At 37.8% G+C, this 21474-nt stretch overlaps 1 protein-coding gene across 4 annotated transcripts in view; it reads left to right on the plus strand.

Annotated features, from left to right (window-relative positions):
- The window catches only part of ZFAND6 (zinc finger AN1-type containing 6), a 75167-nt gene that overhangs the window by 26958 nt on the left and 26735 nt on the right, over positions 1-21474 (plus strand). The gene's annotated exons all lie outside the window — the stretch shown is intronic.

A 21474-nucleotide genomic window follows, 5' to 3' on the forward strand; every position in this document is an offset into this window, starting at 1 on the left:
TTCCTTTTTTTGCTTGTGCTTTCGGTATCATATCCAAGAAATCATTGCCAAATTCAGTGTTTATATCTTTTGCCATATGTTTTCTCCTAGGAGTTTTGTAGTTTTAGCTCTTATGTTTAGGTTTTTGATCCATTTTCAGTTAATTTTTGCATGTGGTATAAGGTAAAGGGTTCAGCTTCATTCTTTTGCGTGGATATCCTATTTTCCTGGCACTGTTTGTTGAAAAGGCTGTCCTTTCTCCATTGAATTGTCTTGGCTTAATCATTTTTTATTGCCAAATAGTATTCATTGTGTAGATATATACCATATTGTATTTATCCATTTACCAACTGATGGACATTTGGATTGTTTCCAGTTTTTGGCTAGTCTGAATAATCCTGCTATGAACATTTATGTGTAAGTTTTTGTGTGGCATACATTTTTGTTTCTCTTAGGTAGAAACCTAAAACTGGAATTAGTGGGTCATGTGATAACTGCATGTTTATAGGAAATGGCTAAACTGTTTTCTTAAGTTTCTGTGTCTTTCACATTCCTACCAAGTAATGCATGAGTGTTTCACTTTACCCTCACCAACATTTAGTATATATAGTAAGTCTTTTTGAATTTAACCATTCTAGTAGATGTGGAATGGCATCTCATTGTGGGGTTAATTTGCATTCCTTAAATGACGAATAACTAATGTTGAATGCTAATCTCCTATTTTTCTGGCTGTAGCCTCCTGTCATTCCAATTCTAGCTCCCTTTTTCCCACCACACTTAGTCTTAAGCTTGATTAAGACATCCACTTTCAACACCTGTTGTTTCGTCTTTTCCTTAGCTTCAGTTCCTTCTTCAATTACTTTTCTTCCCAGTATTCTTAGCTTCTAGTCTTGGAGCAATTCTACTGTTTATATACTCTGCTTTTTTTTTTTTTTTTTTTTTGCAGTACAAGGGCCTCTCAGTGGTTGTGGCCTCTCCTGTTGCGGAGCACAGGCTCTGGACGCACAGGCTCCATGGCCATGGCTCACGGGCCCAGCCTCTCCACGGCATGTGGAATCTTCCCGGACCTGGGCACGAACCCGTGTCCCCTGCATCGGCAGGTGGACTCTCAACCACTGCACCACCAGGGAAGCCCTATATACTCTGCTTTTAAACCTAAGCTGCTGAATGCTACCAGAGAAAGTCACAGAATTTTATGTTTTGATACCATTGTGAATTTTTCTGTAACTTTTTAAAATTTTTTATTTTATTTTATTTTTGGCTGCGTTGCGTCTTCGTTGCTGCGTGCAGGCTTTTCTCCACTTGCACTGAGCGGGAGCTACCCCTTGCTGCGGTTTATGGGCTTCTCGTTGTGGTGGCCTCTCATTGCAGAGCACAGGCTCTAGGCACGCAGGCCTCAGCAGCCGCGGCACATGGGCTCAGTTGTTGTGGCACGCGGGCTCCGGAGTGCAGACTCAGTAGTTGTGGCTCGTGGGCTCCAGAGTGCAGGTTCAGTAGTTGTGGCACACCGGCCCAGTTGCTCCGTGGCATGTGGGATCCTCCCAGACCAGGGCGCGAACCCGTGTCCCCTTCATTGGCAGGCAGATTCCTAACCACTGCGCCACCAGGGAAGCTCTTTCTATAACTTTTTATTTTGATTTAGTTTCATATAGAAGTTGCATAAACATTACAAAGAGCTCCCATTCCCTTTTCCTAGGTTATCAATTGTTACGCTTTGTCCCATCTGCTTTATCATATTCTGTCTTCTGTGTGTGTGTGTGTGTGTGTGTGTGTGTGTGTGTGTGTACAAATATAGGCATATTTTTTCTGAATCATTTGAGAGTTAAGCTGGAGACTTGGGTTGTATAGCTATTAAGTGGTAAAGCAGGGATTTAAATTCAGATCTTTCTTTGGTCTCCCTTGTATCTGGCACGTACTTGGTGCTCTGGGAATGCTTCTTGAATTGACCAGTGACTACAACTCACCTGTTAGAATCTATATCGTGTCTCTTCTTGGGGTTTTAGCATGTATAGGTGCGTGGGCTTTGAAGTCAGACTCCCTGGATTCAAATCCTTGCTTTACCACTTACTAGCTGTTTGACCTGAGCAAGTTCCATAATCTCACGAGGCCTCAGTTCCCTCATTTCTAAAATGGAGGTGATAATATCCCTACTTAAAATTGTGAATATTAGAGGAGACAATGCAGGTAAAGAATTTATCATGGACGCTCTCATTTCTATTCTTATCTTGTCCTGCTACTCTGATTTAGCTACTAGCTTCTCTTAGTTTGTCCTGCCCCATGATTTTTTAACTGACAGAGTTGATGAGACATCTAAGTGAATTTCTAGGCAGTTAGCAAAAAGAGAACTCTGGAGAAAGTTCTAGGCTAGAGTCATACTTGGAAGACATTTACTCAGACCTGCTAGTTAGAGCTTTGAAACTTGAAGAACTTTGTAGATAAAAAGACAAATAGCAGGTGATGAGATATTGAGATACAGGTCCCAGGAGCCATACATCTTTGGACATTCCAGTTTTCAAGTATTTTTTATTGGCTTCTAAACTTTTGAAATATTTCAGAAATATCAACTTTTTGGCATCCATAAAATACAGTCACATACTTGGAAGCAGTACAGAAATTTGAGGTACCCTGATGTTTCTGCCCCTTTTCTACACCCTCTCCAAAGGTACATGTTTTTTTCAATAAAATATTCTATCCTGTTAGATCACACATCCTAGGTTTTGATTCAGAAGATAATGATCATCATAGGTGTGACCCATTTGACAAGTAGGAGGAAAAGAAATCATCAAAGGAATTAACTCCAGAGTAAGATTTCATTAAATGTTATATTGTCTTTTTTTTTTTAACTGAGCAGTCATTCTTTATTTTTTTTAACATCTTTATTGGAGTATAATTGCTTTACAATGTTTTGCTAGCTTCTGCTGTATAACGAAGTGAATCAGCTGTACATATACATATATCCCCATATCCCCTCCCTCTTGCATCTCCCTCCCACCCTCCCAATCCCACCCCTCTAGGTGGTCACAAAGCACCAAGCTGATCTCCCTGTGCTATGCAGCTGCTTTGCACTAGCTATCTGTTTCACATTTGGTAGTGTATATATGTCCATGCCACTCTCACTTCGTCCCAGCCTACCCTCCTCCCTCCATGTCCTCAAGTCCATTTTCTACATCTACGTCTTTATTTCTGTCCTGTCCCTAGGTTCTTCAGAACCTTCTGTGTGTTTCTTTTTTAGATTCCATATATATGTGTTAGCATACGGTATTTGTTTTTCTCTTTCTGACTTACTTCAGACTTTAGGTCCATCCACCTCACTACAGATAACTCAGTTTCATTTCTTTTTATGGCTGAGTAATATTCCATTGTACACATATGCCACAGCTTCTTTATCCATTCATTTGTCGATGGACACTTAGGTTGCTTCCATGTCCTGGCTATTGTAAACAGAGCTGCAATGAACATTGTGGTACATGACTCTTTTTGAATTTATATTGTCTTTTTAGTCAGTAAGATGTCAGTAACTATTCGTTAGTTGCTTTATTTATCAGAGGAAATGGGGCAAGGGGGACATGCACATGAAATCAGAGAAAGTGTAAATGATAATCAGAGAAAATGTAAATGATCACAAGAATCCCTGATGAATTTAGATGTTTAATTGCCAGCTTGTATATGATTAAACTCCAACCATATTTTATTCTTCTAATTTGATAGTTTTCTCAGAATAATTATCCCTTTGAAGGAAATGGGTTACCAGGACCTCTTGTCAGATTCCTTTTACAGAATGAGTTCCACGTAGATAAAATTTTTATAGTGCTGTCTTCCCATGAAAATCAGGAGTAAAATATTTTAGAAAAATAGCACAGAGCCTTGCCAATTTGTCATCAATATCCTTGGTTTGGTTGTCTGTAATAAACAGATTCCGGACTTCCTTGGCGGTCCAGTGGTTAAGACACTTCCACTGCAGGGGGCATGGGTGTGATCCCTGGTCAGGGAGCTAAGATCCCACGTGCTGCACATCGTGGCCAAAAAAATAGAAGAAAAAAAAAAAAACAGATCCCATTTTTCAATACATGCATACCTTTAATACCTCACTCTGACCGTGAGTGTTAACAGGTGATAAAATTCTAGAATTTAAAATTTTACTGTTTGATAATGAGAAAGCTTATTTCTCAAGTTAAGACCAAATCAGTTGCAGTGATTATTCATTTGACATTTTGGGGTAGAAACTGTTTTATATTTTCCATACCTTAACTCTTAAAATGAGAATGCTACATAAATTGAGGATGTTTATTAGTAAAGAGAGAACAATATGCTGGTTTGCTGGTTGTGGCCACTTGATTTCACATTTATGGTATATCTTAAGACAAAACAAAAATGTATGAATAACTATAGAAACACAAATATATTTCATACTAACTAGAAATCTTGCGTGTCAGATGAGTCTAAGTGACTGTCAGGTGTTTTAGCAGAGGAAAATGAAACTGAGTGTTTATTAATAGGAAAAGGTAGAATTATTTTGTACTGCAGGTGAAATATTTTTTTATTACCTATTTGTTAGACCTAGCTTCTTAAATAATTAGGAGAGATAAAAAGGTTTTAAGTAACATTCACAGTACATAGGTAGCAAGATAATTATACCCCAGAGTGTCTATAAGGTGTTAGCCACAGCTGAGCTTTTTGTTTTTTTCTTTTTCTTTTTCTTTACGCGGGCCTCTCACTGTTGTGGCCTCTCCCGTTGCGGAGCACAGGCTCCGGACGTGCAGGCTCAGCGGCCGTGGCTCACGGGCCCAGCCGCTCCGTGGCATGTGGGATCTTCCCGGACCGGGGCAAGAACCCGTGTCCCCTGCATCGGCAGGCGTACTCTCAACCACTGTGCCACCAGGGAAGCGCCAGCTGAGCATTTTTAAATGATCATAATCCCAGGAGGTCTAATTATTTCATAGTTTACATTTGCTTAATCAGAATATATATTGAATGGTCACTCCATCTTTTTGATGGAAACTTTTATTTCATAGTTGGTTTTAGAAGTTTAGAAAAAGCAAGAAAAGAAACCACATTAACCACACAAGTTATTCTCTGCAAAATTCACTTTGGAATAATACAGGCATAATGGATATATTGTAACTTCGTTCTATGAAATCAAACTTTTGTATACCTGTCTCATGTGTTACCTTTTTTATTTAAAAAAAAAACAGGGAAAAGTTCATACAGTTCTCAGTTCTTTATGAGAAATAGCCATCTTGGTGAAGAAGGGCTTGTTTTGTCTTTTCTGTTAGTATAGGAGGATAGCACTGACGGTGTTCCCATGTGGTTAGGTCCTCACCCTCTGGAAATGATTGAGGCAGAGAGCGTGATGCCAGGGTTTTTTTTTCCTATTAAATACTTATTCATTTTCTCATTGGGGTGCATGTATCTTTTTGAATTAGTGTTTTGGGATGTTTTACATATATATCTATATATATACACACACACCCAGGAGTGGAATTGCTGGGTCATATGTTAGTTCTGTTTTTAGTTTTTGGAGAAACCGCATGTTTTCCACAGTGGCTGCACCAGTTTACACCCCCACCAACAGTGTACGAGGGTTCACGTTTCTCCACATCCTCGCCAACATTTGTTATATGTGTTCTTTTTGAAGATAGCCATTCTGACAGGTGTAAGGTGATATTGTGGTTTTGATTTGCGTTTCCCTGGTGATTAGCGATGTTGAGCATCTTTCCATGTGCCTGTTGGCCGTCTGCATTTCCTCTTTGGCAAAATGTCTATTCAGTTCTTCTGCCCATTTTTTAATCAGGTTGTTTGGTTTTTGATGTTGAGTTGTATGAGCTGTTTATATCGTTTACAAATATTTTCTCCCATTCAGTAGATTGGTCTTTTCATTTTGTCATTAGTTTCCTTTGCTGTGCAAAAGCTTTTAAGTTTAATTAGGTCCCATTTGTATATTTTTGCTTTTATTACCTTTGTTTTAGGAGATGCATCCAAAAAAATATTGCTCAGATTTATGTCAGACTGTTCTGCCTTTGAGGAAAACTCAGACTTCTTAAACGTGCATATCTCTTGAAATTTTGAATCATACTCTCCTTGGTCTTTGGTTCTGTATGACTTAAAGTCAGGTCCTTGGGACTTTAACTTCCTGGCAGTATATTGAGGCTAATGTTAGAGCTAGTTGGACTTCATCCAGCAGATTTAAGACAAATAAATGAGGAGCTATTATAGGGCCTATTGTTGATGAAGTAGAAACAATTTTCAGCTGAATGCTAAATGGCTTCAAAGAGTATGGTGCCTAGTAATTTATTTTGTGTTTTTTAACTACACATGGAAACAGAAGAGAAAAGCCTGATCTTGGAATGACTGATTTAGGCCTGCCAAACAATTACAGGTATCACTAACATAGGAACTTAAAATTATCGAGGTGATCTCTATGTAATATTGAAACAAGATCAGTGGAGATTCACGTGTTGACTTTTAAGTAGTTTTAAAGCTAATATGCTGCTTTTTTTCTTAATTAAGGGAGACTTGAAAATTACTTAAATTACTGGTGGTTTTTTCAGCATTAGAAGTAGTGAAAATATACAGATAGGATTTTTTTTTTGGCTGAATTGGGTCTTTGTTGCTGAGTGCAGGCTTTCTCTAGTTGCGGCAAGTGGGCTTCTCACCGCGGTGGCTTCTCTTGTTGCGGAGCATGGGCTCTAGGCTCACGGGCTCAGTAGTTATGGCACACAGGCTTAGTTGCTCTGTGGCATGTGGAATCTTCCCGGACCAGGGCTCGAACCCGTGTCCCCTGCATTGGCAGGCAGATTCTTAACCACTGCGCCATCAGGGAAGCCCGCACATAGGATGTTGTAATGCTGTGAAAAAGAGACTACTTTGATTGTATTTGTATATAGTTTTTATGTTTTAAATGACCTGTGGGTTACATTAAATTCCTGAAGAGAATATAGTACAAATTAGAAAGTTTTAAACACAGACTTGTCATCTGGCACACTAATTTTAGATTGTCATAGATTAATCCGCTTCACTATTTAATGGCCTGAAGGAGGAAAGGAGCTAATTTAAACTGGATTAGTGTATTCTACACTGTTAAAGCATTCCCAGATAGATCCTAAAAATTAAAGATGGAAAAGACTGGTAATTTGATTTTTACACAGGTGATTGGATTTCCTATAACTGATATATATAGGGGTTCAGGGTTTGTTTTCGTGATGTGGGTAAATGCAAGTGTTAATCCATTGTATAAACATTTGAGTGCCTAGAACACCTGTTCTATGCAGGTGTGCCAGATACTAGAAATACAGTGGTGAGCAAGACAGATGGCTCCTCAAATTTCGTGTTATTAAAATGTAGTGGGCTGAATTACATGGTCTAAATTTGACCAGGAAAGTGGCTTGTGTATTAACATGTGCTTTGTTTCTAAGTAGTGGTGTTTTTATATTTACTTTTCTCCATATATACATATCTCACTTGCAACAGATAATATTTATCTGCAAGATAACTATTAACTGGGATAAATGCAAGAGGATTTATAGACAAAAAATGGTTTGACGTTTATTGGAAACTTTTAAAAAATCAACTATATATTCTCAGTGAACAGAACATGGTATTTAAAACACCACTTATTCAAATTAACATTTTTATTAGATGGGTAGTAGCAGTTTAATTTATTCAAACTTTTAAATGGTAAGAGTTATGAGAACAAAGGACCACACCTAACTCATTGAGGCTGGATTTGTGTCTTATTTTTTTTGTATCCCTCACAACTCTGCATATAGTCAGTGATGAGTGAATGGGTTCATTGAAGGTGTTTACCCGGGAGTGTTTTATCTTGGCAATTTTGATATAACCATTATACTAATAGAATTGAGAAAAATTGTTTAAATAAAAGGCTACTCTTTTTTTAAAAAAATAGCTGTTGTTTTGAGCGTTTCAACTTTGTAGTAAATGAGTAAAAATGTGTCAAATTACAGGGTTTTTTTTTTTAATACTTTAAGATTCTTTTAAGTTCTCTGAAGAAATCTCTTGGCCTCAAATTACCCAGCTTATTATAAGGTAATCTTTAGGTTTTATATTTGATTACTGGTTACTAAACTCTTCAGGAGAAGGACTTTTGTTTTTAATGAAAGTTCTTATCTGATAAACTCTTCAGGAACACAAATTAGTTTGTAGCATAACTAGTAATTGGACAAAGAAGTGTGGGGAAATTGCTTTTTCTGTATTTTATGAAGAATTAGGAAACATTCAGAGGTGATTCTTGATGAAAGGAATAAGCTATGCTGCCTTTTATTTTTTAAAATAAATTTATTTGTTTCTTTGTTTATTTTTGCCTGCATTGGATCTTTGTTGCTGTGTGCAGACTTTCTCTAGTTGCGGCGAGCAGGGGCTGCTCTTCATTGCGGTGCGTGTGCTTCTCATCGCGGTGGCTTCTCTTGTTGCGGAGCACGGGCTCTAGGCGCGCGGGCTTCAGTAGTTGTAGCTCGCTGGGCCTAGAGCGAAGGCTTAGTAGCTGTGGCGCATGGGCTTGGTTGCTCTGGGGCATGTGTGATCTTCCTGGACCAGGGCTCGAACCCTGGTCCCCTGCACTGGCAGGCAGATTTTTAACCACTGCGCCACCAGGGAAGCCCCAGTAACATGTTATTTTAAAAAGCAGTCCAAGTTGATCTTGTTTAAGGTACCAAATCATTTTCAGGTTTTGGAAATTATATAAGAAGTTGATATGGAGAGAAGGTAAGAAAGGGAAAAGTTTGTTTTTCTGCTTATATCTAAATGAGGATAATTTTTTAGAAAATTATTTTAAAATGTAAAAAATAAAATAATTACTTAGTGGAAAACTGATACTTGAACTCATTAGTTATGTGGCTCATCTTGGTGTAACTCATACTTGTAATATTTATCCTTTACCTAGCATAGGTATAAATCTGAGTAATATTTTGAACCAAAATGACTTTCTCTACTCCATTGTCCTTTCTTCTTCTTCTTCTTCTTCTTCTTTTTTTTTTTTTTTTTTTTTTGCGGTACGCGGGCCTCTCACTGTTGTGGCCTCTCCCGCTGTGGAGCACAGGCTCCAGACTCGCAGGCTCAGCGGCCATGGCTCACGGTCCCAGCCGCTCTGCGGCATGTGGGATCTTCCCTGACCGGGGCACGAACCCGTGTCCCCTGTATCGGCAGGCAGACTCTCAACCACTGCACCAGCAGGGGAGCCCTCTTATTATTTTTAAAAAGCAATTTTATGGAGATAAATCTGCATACAATAAAACTTACTCATTTAAAATGTGCAGTTTTAGTTACGAGAGTTGAAAATAGTTGTGTAACCATCACTTTGATCGTGATGTGGAGCATTTCTGTCACACTTTGGAGTTAATCTTGTCTCCTACCCCTGGTCCCTGGGTCTGCTTTCTGTCATAGTTGCTTTTTGTAGCAATTCATATAAATTGACTCATACATTATATAGTCGTATCTGTCTTTTTTCACTTAGCATAATAATTTGGAGATTCACCCATGTTGTTATGTTCATAAGTAGTTCATTTCTTGTTATTACTGAATAGTATTCCATTGTGTGGATATACTGCAATTTGTTTATCCATTCACATTTGAAGGATATTTGGATTGTTTCCAGTTCTTGGCTACTATAAATAAGGCCACTATGAACAATTGAGTACACGTCTTTTCAGGGACATGTGTGTAAATACCTGTAAATGGGAGCTTTGCTGTAGTTTAAATGTAAGGCCTTGTTTCTTAGTTTTGATGGGGGAGATAGAAAAATTTATGTTAAACCAGAAGGTCAAAATTTATCTCAGGGAAAGAGTCAAATTGCCAGCTATTACTCCTATTCTTATACTTCTGTTTTATTCTTTATCTTCCTTCCCCCCAAAAAAGGCTATTACCTTTTCCCTTAACTAAAACGTCTTATAAAATGGCATTCCTTATTTAAAACTCAAATTTATAAGAATATGCTAATTTCTTTTCAGCACAGTTGTTCTCAAAGGGCTTTTTTTTTAAGTATAGTTGATTTACAATGTTGTGTTAAGAATATGCTAAATTTTGAATGGGCTAGTTGAACCATGGCTATTTTATACACTTCCTGTCCCCTACCCCCTAGTATTTCCACCTCCTACTAAACTTTATTGTTTTGGAGCCTTTTTTCATTTCTTTCTATAGCACCCCCTTTCTCTTCAGAATAGGGACCTGTATAGTACACATGACTTAAGGGAAATACAGAAGAAGCTACAGATAAAGGTTCATGATTTGTCATGTCATATATTAGGGGTTTACTGGAGATTGAGATGCAGACCATGTTGATCTGACTTAATGAAACCTGTGAAGTAAGCTGTATTTGCTGACTCATCTATATATGTTATAATCTCTTCTGCAGTGTAGTTAAGAATTGATTTAGAAGCAGGTGATACCTGAAAACTTGCTCCCTGCCCTCCCAAATATATTCATATGTATACATACAAATGCCCATATACACATCCCATATTTCTTAAGTTATTTTGAGTTGGTCAGATTTCACTCACGGTGTGGGTTATTCTAATCCTTTTATTATAACAGCATTTACTGCAGCATTTAGGGAAATGGAGTTTGAATTGAGGTCAGAGGAAAAATTTGGAGAGTTAGCAGGTAGGTTGGGTAGGGTAGAGTATTTGACACATGCTACCTGAGAAAAAGGGAGAGAAGGCAGGGAGTGGAATAAAATAATTTTGCCTGTTTTGCAGTTGGGCATTCTACAAGTACTTATTAAAATTAAAATGCCTTTTTTTTTAACAAGGTAATGTTTGGTGCTGTTGAGTTACAAAGATTAATCTGATATAGACCCTGCCTGAAAGAAGGCCACACGGCTCAGTAACACTGTTCCAGACCTGGAATTAACTAAAGTACCAGTAAATATTGTACCAGTTAACGTTGCTCATACCTGATAAGAGGGTATATCCAGATTAGTATAGGAGACTAAAATTCAGCCCTTTGTCCCAGGTCAGCTTTGTCCTGACCCTTCAGTTTTGCTGGCTATCTACCCCTCCAATTCCTGCCTCTGTCTCTGTTAGACTGTGAGCTAAGTGACGTGTTGTTCTATTCTGCTCCTTTACAAGGTGGATTGTTTGTGAGATTTCCTACTAGAGAGACTGCTGTTCTGAGCGTCCTGACAAGTAAAACAAAAATGGAGTACGGGCATAGACTGCAAATAATTACAATATAGTCAAAGCGGTGCTCTTAACAACTGTCGCAGCCTTACAAAGACTGACTCTTATAGTAGGTAAAAGACAATCCAAAATAAGTTAAAACAAGGGAAAATAGGTTAAGCCATTGGAGAGGAAGGAGAACATGAAATTAGTGAGGTGATAGTGAGGATTTTCTCCTTTATGCACATTTTATTTTATTCATTTTCTCTCTTTTTTTTCCACCTCTTTCCTCCCTCTCCTTTAATTTATTTTGTGGTTTTATGCCACTGAAATGTTTGTGTTTTATCCATTTGTGTTTTGGCCTCTCAGTGATAAACATTTTGTTATCTTGTCTTTTCCAGGTGCTCTGTAGGTCAGTGTGTGCTTTGCTGGCTTCTTATTGGCATTACAGAGTTTGGGTGGGACGTTTGTTTTAGTATTTCCCTTGTATATTATTGATCACTCAACTCTTGCTTTGGTATTGCTTTGCTACCTGGCATAACTAGAAATTAACTTAATTTGGAGTTTTTAACAAGGACACACCTGCTACTGCATATCCAACTGAGGAATAGCCCTGCTTTATTGGAGAAGTTTGTCTCTTTAACTGCAATAGAATAAGAAGGTTGAGAGGAGGCATTCACTTGACTCATAAGCATTCACATCTGATGTTTTCAATGAGAGCACTATTTCTTACAGTTGATTGAAATGGATAATCACAAATCAGTTTAGATTGCCATTGAATTAGAGTTTGAGTGTATGGAGATGAGATAGGAAATAATAGTTCACTTGTTATTGTTAGGTATTTGGTTGAAATCCTTAGAACATCAGGTCCAAATATTTATTTTTCTTAGGTCTTATTTTGAAATAATCTCAAATTTATAGGAAGTTGCATTAATAATACAAATAATTCCCATATACCCCCAGCAAGATTCACTCATTGTTAACATTTTGCTACATTTGTACTATCATTCTGTTATATTATTTTTTTTTCCTAACTGAGAATAAGTTGCATGCATCTTGTCCCTTTACCATATAGTACTTAGACATATACTTTCTAAAAACAGCATTCTTATATTTTCAAGGACATTCCAGTTATCATATCAAGGAAATTTAACACTGATATAATACAATTCTCTAATATACAGCCCACATTCAGATTTCTCTAGTTTCCTCAGTAATGTTCTTTAATAATTTTTTTTCCAGTCTAGGATCCAACCCACAATATTCATTGTGTTTAGTTGTCATGTCTCTATTTTCCTTTAATCAGAACCATTTCCTTAACCTTTCTTTGTCTTTTATGACACTGACACTTTTGAAGAGTGACAGACCATTTATTTATAGAATATCCCTCAATCTGGGTTTCTCTCATGTGTCCTTGTGATGAAATTTAGGAAATATAGTAGTTTGGGCAGGAATGCTACATTACTGCTATGTGCTTCTCAGGGCATCACATCAGGAGGCATATGTCCATTTGTCCTGTTTTCAGTGATACCAACTTCGATCTTTTGGGGGGGTTTTTGGGGGTTTTTTTGTTGTTTTTTTTGTGGTACGCGGGCCTCTCACTGTTGTGGCCTCTCCCGTTGTGGAGCACAGGCTCCGGACGCGCAGGCTCAGCGGCCATGGCTCACGGGCCCAGCCGCTCCGTGGCATGTGGGATCTTCCCGGACCGGGGCACGAACCCGTGTCCCCTGCCTCGGCAGGCGGACTCTCAACCACTGCGCCACCAGGGAAGCCCTATAAAGAAACATTTGAGTTATTTTGAATGAATCCTAAAACCTTTATCCATCTTTTATGGCATAGCAAATACACAGTCAATTTTCAGCATTAAGTAAAACTTTAAAAATTAGCCAGTGAATTTTGAGTGTTTGGATTCTATTTCTTATGATGTTTTAAAGCCATGTTGTTAATATAAATAGTAAATTTACTCTGTAAAATCCTAAAACTTTTCCTAAAATTTACTATAGAAATTGGGGTTAATAATATACCTTTATGGGGGAAAAATAGTTATCTAGCTATTTTAGGACGTATTGATTGAACACAGTTTTATTTTCCAGACAAGCTTTCTATAACACTTGAGTAACCTGTCGCAATAATTATACTATAGAAATTTTAATCTGTGGGGAAATGTGGTGTAACCCTTCATTGTAAATGTTAGAAATATGGCTCCTCTTTCTGTCACAATGGGACCAAGAGTCTCTTTCTCCCCAGTCAGGAGGGTCCCAAAGGATATTCTTGAGACACTGAGGGCACCCCGCTATCTCCTTGTAAAAGTTGTTCTTTAATTGGTGGCTCTTTATGCTAAAGAAATTAGCTAAACTTTAGAAAAAAAGAAAAATACCTAGTTTTGCTTACTTTGGGTACAAATGATTATAAAAAGTAATTCTTCCTTACCTAGCCTGTGGCCAGGTGAAGAAAAATCTATATGTTAAAGTTACATATTGTCAAATTATACATTGGTGTCAGATAGCAAATGAAATGTTTTTCTTAATTTTACATAGCAGCCCTTTTTATATAGCTATAATAGTGAAAGCACTCCTTAAAAGTTTAGACAATTAAAATGTACATAGTCAGTTTGAACTGTCTCAACTCTGTTTCATGTTAAATGTGTTACAAGAATGAATCTGAAGTCTGCTGCAGTAAAACACTGAAGGCTTTAAAATGTTTTCTTGCATAAAACTCAAAGTTTAGCTGCTTATGAGGGTAGGGAAGGCAGGAAGCTAATGTCTGTCTCAAGATACAGGACAGCTGTTTGCTCATCAACCTCAACTGTGTGAGTAGACTTAAGCCTGTAACCCTATGTAATTAGGCATAATAATTTAAAATTTTTTAAATCTAAAGTGCTTAAAGATAACACATCAGTGTGATGAGATTTTTTTTAGGGTCTATTTTTTTTCTGGTGGGTGCGATGTTGAGGGTAGAGTGGGTGGTAGATTTTTATTTATAAAATATTTTTGAGAATATCAATGCATCTTTTTTCATCATTATTCCATTCCTGTGAAGCAAAAGAATATAAATCTTTAGATCCCTTTATTTTGCAGTTGATTTCAGCCTTTTAAAATTAATACTTTAACCAAACAGTCATGAAAATGTATTTTGGGAATATGATGTTAGATATTAATATAGAAAATTGCTCTTGGAAATAATTAAATAACTTAAATTATAATTAATAATTTTTTTAAATTTATTTATTTGGCTGTGTTGGGTCTTTGTTGTAGTTCACGGGCTTCTCACCGCAGTGGCTTCTCTTGTTGTGGAGCACGGGCTGTAGGCACACAGGCTCAGTAGTGGTGGCATGCGGGCTCAGTAGTTGTGGTGCACAGACTTAGTTGCTCCACGGCATGTGGGATCTTCCCGGACCAGGGATCGAACCAGTGTCCCCTGCATTGGCAGGCGGATTCTAACTGCTGCGCCACCAGCAAAGTCCCTAAACATGACATTTCTTGATGACACACAGCTGTATTTGTCTGGAACATGAAAGATTGGTCTTGCATCAGATGTAACTCCACAAAAGAGGAGGAAAGGAAGCAAAAATATGTCTTAAAGAATGTTGGTGAAAGTTAGGTATATTTTCTTTGGGTTTTAGGTAAAGTGATTTTTAGCAAATTCAGCAAAGTCATTGTAATGTTATTTTAAAATAAAGGCATGGATGGGTGAATTAAGTGGTGTTGCAGGTTTTGAGTTCTGTCAGTAGTGACTGCTTCTTGGATTAAAGTGAGCCATTTTTTTACATTTAGATGCTGGTAGAGTGCTTTCTAATCTAGAAGCACTGGTAGTGTTATGGATGGTGCATTAAGTCTTTCAGGAAGGATTAGGTGTCAGTGGTTTTATTGTAAGAGAATCTCCTGTGTTCGGGATGATCCTACTAAAGCCTAAAAGTAGTCTGGGTTTCAGCACTGACCATCACTCTCACTGTGTGTTTAGAAACATGGTGGGTGTTGTGGGGGGAGGTTGTAGCAAGAAGTAGAAACACAGCTTTATGTTCTGTAAGAACTTGCTGTTTACTGGAATCTAATCAGGGGCCTGAACACATCTGAACAGATACCCATTCTAACTGAAAATGGGAAAGGGGGAGATTATTTTAAAAGATATGTGAAAATCTTGTGGAATTGGCAAGAAGTTTACAGCTTTGGTACCTTTCTATGTGTTTGGTGTTCTTCCTCTTCTCCACCCCAACCTTTTCAGATTGGTTCATTGGGTCAGTTTTTCACCCGTGTCTACATAACTTTTCTGGAGATATTATCCCATGGTACCAATGGAGCAACAAGAGTTAAGACCTGTAGGTAGTACAGGTTGTATTAAAAGGGAATGTTAACAAGGAGTCAATAGTTGGCAAGTCTAACTGCAATTTCTTTACCTGATTAGGAAGCAGGGAGGGGGCTGATAATATTACCTTCCTCATACAGATATGGTGAAACTAAATGAGACAGTTCATCTAAAGTGCTTAGCACAGGGTCTAGTACATAACAGCTAATGTTTTCAGTGAGTACTTACTAATGCATATCGAAGTATGTACTTTTCTAATCTGATTTTTTAATTTAGGGAGAAGGTTTGGAGAACTTAAGATTAAATGATGACCTATGGATACCTCACTCAGAGCATTTAATTCAGAGGTGGAGTGGCTGTCTGACTGGGCTGGTAGTTATGCCCTAAACTGTTCATGATATTCTATTAACCTTAGATTGGCTTACTGTTGAGCATTGTATGTTTTTAATCAGGAGCTTAGAATAGTTTTTCCTATTTGTTTTAGCCATTTGAACGCTTTGTTCAAATGAAGTCTTTTACAGAAACCTGGTATTTAAAAATAGTAAAAAGGAACTGTTCTTGAAGCAGAAATGTTCAACCCAATCTACCATCTCAGTTTTCTCCTCACCTGTGCCCTCTGCCTTGGCAATCATTGATAGAATGCATAGTTATAAGAAGTAAAAGCACACTTATGAGAAATTAATTTAGTGAATGATTGCCTGAATGGATAAGCATGCATAATCCCATACACACCCTTAGATGTTTTAAGATTTTATTTTTGACTCTGGCTGCTTGTAGACTGGCTGTTAACTGAAGTTGACCATGATACTGGTTTATCTTGAAAGGTGGTACTAATAAACAACCCCAGAAACTTGTATTTTACTTTACAGATATTGTTGACCATACCACATATCACATTGTGTTCTCCTTATAAACTATATGTGAAATACTCACTCTTAGGTTATCTGAGTCAAGGTTAATTGTATTTCTGAGTGAATGATTTCATTTTTCTTTTGAATATTGTACCTCTTAACTAGTCATATCCTTTGCATTGGCTGTTAGGAAGAGTAGAGTCAGCTGAATGGCTTCTAATTAGTAAAAAAGCCCTATGGGCATGCGTTTTGTTTTGACAATATACTTGACCCCTCATTTTTTCTACCACTTTGTCTTGGATTGACCATTTTTGCTTCTGTCTAATGTCATATAGCATGCATTTTAAAAGTCACCTTAAATCCTTTTCAACACACCATGAAGTATATAAAAAATCATAGTGATGCGTTTAGTGAACAGCACTTGTTAAACCCTCCGTCCCATTATAGGGTGATGCTTATAGGTTTAAATTCAGACACCTTAGCGTGGATACAAAGCCTTCACTATATGGCCTTACTGTTTCTAGGATTAGTCCATCCTGTATTCCAGACACACAGGATTCTCTCCCCTGATAAGATACCGTACTTACTTTATCCTGCCCCATAAGTATAAGTAGTAGGTATAAGCACTTACTAATCAATGTATCCTTTTATAAACTTTGGTAGGAGGATGTTAGAAACCTTTCCCTCACACTTGTAATCAAGAAATCAGCTCGGTAGGAAGTACGATTAAGAGATCTCCTAACAGGCGATCACTGTCTGTGAGACAAAGGACACCTTTTATGTACCTGCCCTTTGTGAGCTGTGGGTAAGGAAGGAGTCTTGGATTTATGACTGTAAGATGTTATGGAAAAACCCGAACGAACTTTTTGGCTAACACAATATTTGTGGCTTCTTTCTCACAACTAAAGTGGAGTTGAGTAGTTACCACAGACTATATGGCACACAAAGCCTAAATTATTTACTTATCAGGCCCTTTAGAGGAAAAGTTTACCAACTCGTAATATACAGTGTTGGGGATACAACCCTGAAAAAACTAAATAATCATTTTGTGTATTTTATTTGGTTTTTCTCTTTTTCTGTTAGTCTTTACAGACTATATTATTTGTTCATCGTTCATATTTCAATTCATATTGAAATTCGATGTTGGTTACTATAAATAGCTCTCATAACTCTGAGTTTGTGGGGTATGTGTCCTTAGTAGGCCTTTCCCTGAAATGAGAAACTAAGAGCCGTATGCCCAGATTCTGTCCAAGGGTAGACTTCAATTTGGGGTATGTGGGTAGGAAACTAGAATGAGGGAAGACTTTACTGTGCAGTACCAGTATCCCACAATAGGTCAAAGAGGAAGAATACAATGAAGTATAATTAGTTTCAAGATTTAATAAAATTAGTACTTTTATTGTTTAATCAAGAATATTCATAAGTGGTACTTTTTGGGGGGGAAGAAGGTAAGAGTATGGTGATGAAGAATACAGTGGCTGCTGACTGCTAGTACAGTTTGGTGCATGAAGCCAAGGCTCCAGCTTGTTTTACCTTCCCTTGCTTTTACGCTGCCAGTCGACACAGTGAAAAGGCAAATAACAAGTTCTTATTTTTATGAAAATAGTTTTGACCCCCTGGGCCTCTGAGAGAATCTCAGGGATCGGATCCCCAGGGGGTCCACAGATAAGCTTTGAGAATTACTGACCTAGGGCATGGACTCTAGCCAGACTGCTAAGGTTGACTCTTAGTTCCATCACTTACTACTAGCTGTATGACTTAAGCAATTTACTTTAACCTCCCCATGCTTGTCTGTGATATGGTGATAATACCTATTGCCTAGGTTTGTTATGAGGATAAAGGAGTTGAGGTTTATAAACGTGCTTAGAACAGTGCTTGGCACATAAAGCACTATATAAATATTATTAAATAAAACCAAATGGTAAATCCGGTTATTTGTATAAAAAGTGTTATACAAAGTTTCAGAAGAACAGGAGAGATTTAAATTCAGAGATTGACCATACAATGGAAGAAATCAGGGAGAAACATTCATTTACAAGTATTGGAAACTAAGTTGGAGATTTGCCTTAGGAGAAGAGATTTCTTAAAGGGGCTGGGGACAGAGAGGTGAAGCACAAAGTCATGCGTGTTGAGTTATGAGGTTTAAGGTCAGAGAAGAAGAAATAAAAAGAAGGTTCATACAAGTGGATCTTGCATACATAGAGCTTATTTTGTTAGTCTTTTGGAGAATAAAAGTGAATGAAAGCCCATGAATGTGGAAACCAATGGGAAAATTTGAGTGGGTTCCCCATTTTGCAAAAAAAGGTATTGGGTTGCCTTGTGCAGATAGTAACTAATTCTTTAAGATATGCAATATGGAACCTAGGTCGGTTTGAGAACATAAAATTGACTGCAACTTTAATTATAAAACTACTAGGTTTGGTATGCCAACTTAAGCAAATTGCTAAATGAACCTCTCTCTGAGTGAAATGAATTAGAAAAGATACCCCAAAACTTAGAGTGTGAGGCTAAGCATCTTTGTTCAGTGTACAAACTGTATAACATATGTATTGGGCCCTGCTGGCAAATCTAGATCTTTTCTCAAACAGCAAATTCAGTTTCTTTAAAAAGAGCCTATTGCAGCCTGGTTGCCTTGTGGTAAATACTTGGTTACCACAGGTTGTAGTACAAGGCTGCGCTACCTTGCCAGCACAGTTTCATTCATGCATTCAACAAATATTGAATGTCTACCATGTGCCAGGCATTATTTTAAGCATCAGTGAATAAAATGGACAGAATCTGCTGTTACAGAGGTGACATTTTAGTAAAGGGACGAGAGATAAGTGTAATTTAATAGTAAATTAAGATCAAAGGCATTGAAGAAAAATAAAACTGGAAAGGGTAATAAAGGATGCTGGTTGCAATTTTAAATGGGGTAAAGGAAGCCCTCTCTCAGAAGAGGACATTTGAGCAAAGGTCCTGAAGGAGATGAGGGGACCTAGTTGTAGTGACTTCTGGAGGGGAGAAGTTACAGCAGTTACAAAGGCCTTATGACAGGAGCATAGCTGGCATATCTGTATATGATCAGAGAGGAGTGGGAGAGGAGGTCAGGTAATGGGGGAACAGATTATAAAAGAGCCTTTAAGTCATGGTAAGGAGTTTGGCTTTTACTTGGTGAATTGAAGGATTTTGAGTAAGCAATCAGTGTGATCTGCTTTAGATTTTAACATAATCACTGGCTGCTGTATTGAAAATACACCATAGGAAGATAAGAACAGAAGCAAGGAGACCTATATACCAGTAACTATATTAGTTATCAATTGCTATATAGCAAATTATTCCAAAAACTTCATGGTTTAAAACAACAAACACTTATTGTCTCACACAGTTTCTGTCAGGAATATAGACGTAGCTTAGCTGTATAATTTTGGCTCAGAGTCTCTCATGAGGTTGCAGCTCAGAGATTAGCCAAGGTTGCAGTCATCCAAACACTTAACCAGGGCTGAAGGATTTGCTTCCAAGTTCACTCATGCACCTTTTGGCCAGAGACCTCAGTTCTCAGCAAGTGGGGCTGTCCTTATGACAGTGGTAGCCGCCTTCCCTGGAGTGAGTGATCTACAAGAGAGAGAGAGAGCAAGGCAGTAGCCATAATGTACAGTGTCTTTTATGACTAGACTCAGAAATGACAAACCAACACTTCCACAGTATTCTGTTGGTTATCCAGACCAACACTGATAAAATGTGGGAGGGGACTACAAAGGGCCAGAATATCAGGAGGCATGGGGATCATTGGGGGCCACCTTGGAGGCTGGCAACAAATAGAAAATGAAATTTTAAAAAGATACCATGTATTGCCTTTTAACAAATACCTAGGAATATCTACAAGAAATATGCAAGACCTGCATGAACACTGTCAAAACATTACAGGGAACTTAAAGAAGACCTAAATTTAAGAGTCTGCTGTGTTTGTACATCTGTAGATTCAGCACAACGCTAACAGGGCCCCCTCCCATAGAAATTGACAAACTGAATCTAAAATTTGTATGGAAATGGAAACTGCCAAGAATAAGCAACACAATCTTGAGGAAGAATAAAACTGATACCAGCTATCCAAAATCTATAATAACTTGAAACAGGATAGACAAAATAGACCAGTGGGATAGAATTGAGAGTCTAGGAAAAGACCTGCATTACATGTATGATAACCCATGTATGGACAAGAGTGAGACTGCAGTGCAGTAGGGAGAGGACAGTCTTTTCAATAAATGGATTTGGGTTAATTAGATAACCATATGGAGAAAAACATGAATCTTAATCCCTACCTTATTCCATACAAAAAATCAACTCCAGATGGATTACAGATCTAAATGTGAAAGGTAAAATAATAAAATTAATAGGAAAATAGAGAGCATCTTCGTGACCTTGGAGTAGGCAAAGATTTTTAAAATAGCTAACTATAAAAGATAATTGTTAACAAAATCATATTAAGGTGAATTTTGGTTTCAAGACACCATTAAAAATGGAAAGACAAACCATCGTGGAAGGTAAAGTAAGCAAAAGGCAATCCAACAGAAAAAAGTGCGCAGAAAACTTAGACACTTAACAAAAGAGGATTTTAAGAATATTTAAAATAGAAAGGCAGATGTATTAATTTCTTAGGCCTGCAATTACAAATTAATACAAACTAGGGAGCTTAAAAACAACAAAAATTTATTCTCTCACAGTTCTGGAGGCCAGAAGTTCAAAATCAAGGGGTTGGCAGTGCCATGCTCTGTACAAGCTCTAGGAGAGAATACATTTCTTGCTGCCAGATTCTAGTGGCTGCATGCATTCTTTGGCTTGTGGCCACATCACTCCAGTCTCTGCCTTTGTCTTCACATCACCTTCTCCTCTGTGTCTCTCAAAACTCTCTCTGCCTTTCTCTTATAAGTATACATGTGATTGCATCTTAAGCCCAACCGAACAATCCAGACTAGCTCCTCTTTTTAAGATCCTTAACTTAATCATCTTTTGCCATATAAGATAGTATTCAGAGGTTGCAGAGATTAGCACATAGACATGTGTTTGGAGCTACCATTTTGCCCAGTATAGCAGGCAGTACTAAGTATTGGTGAGGTATGGAGTAACCGGAATGCTCATACTTTGCCAGGGGCTCTAACGTTGCCAGGAGTGTGTAAATTTGTATAACCCGCTTTGGGAACTGGTAGTATCTGCTTAAAGGTGAACATACATATACCCTATGACCCAACGTGTCC

This window comes from Lagenorhynchus albirostris, chromosome 1 (assembly GCF_949774975.1).
Source record: "Lagenorhynchus albirostris chromosome 1, mLagAlb1.1, whole genome shotgun sequence".
Lineage (NCBI taxonomy): Eukaryota > Metazoa > Chordata > Mammalia > Artiodactyla > Delphinidae > Lagenorhynchus > Lagenorhynchus albirostris.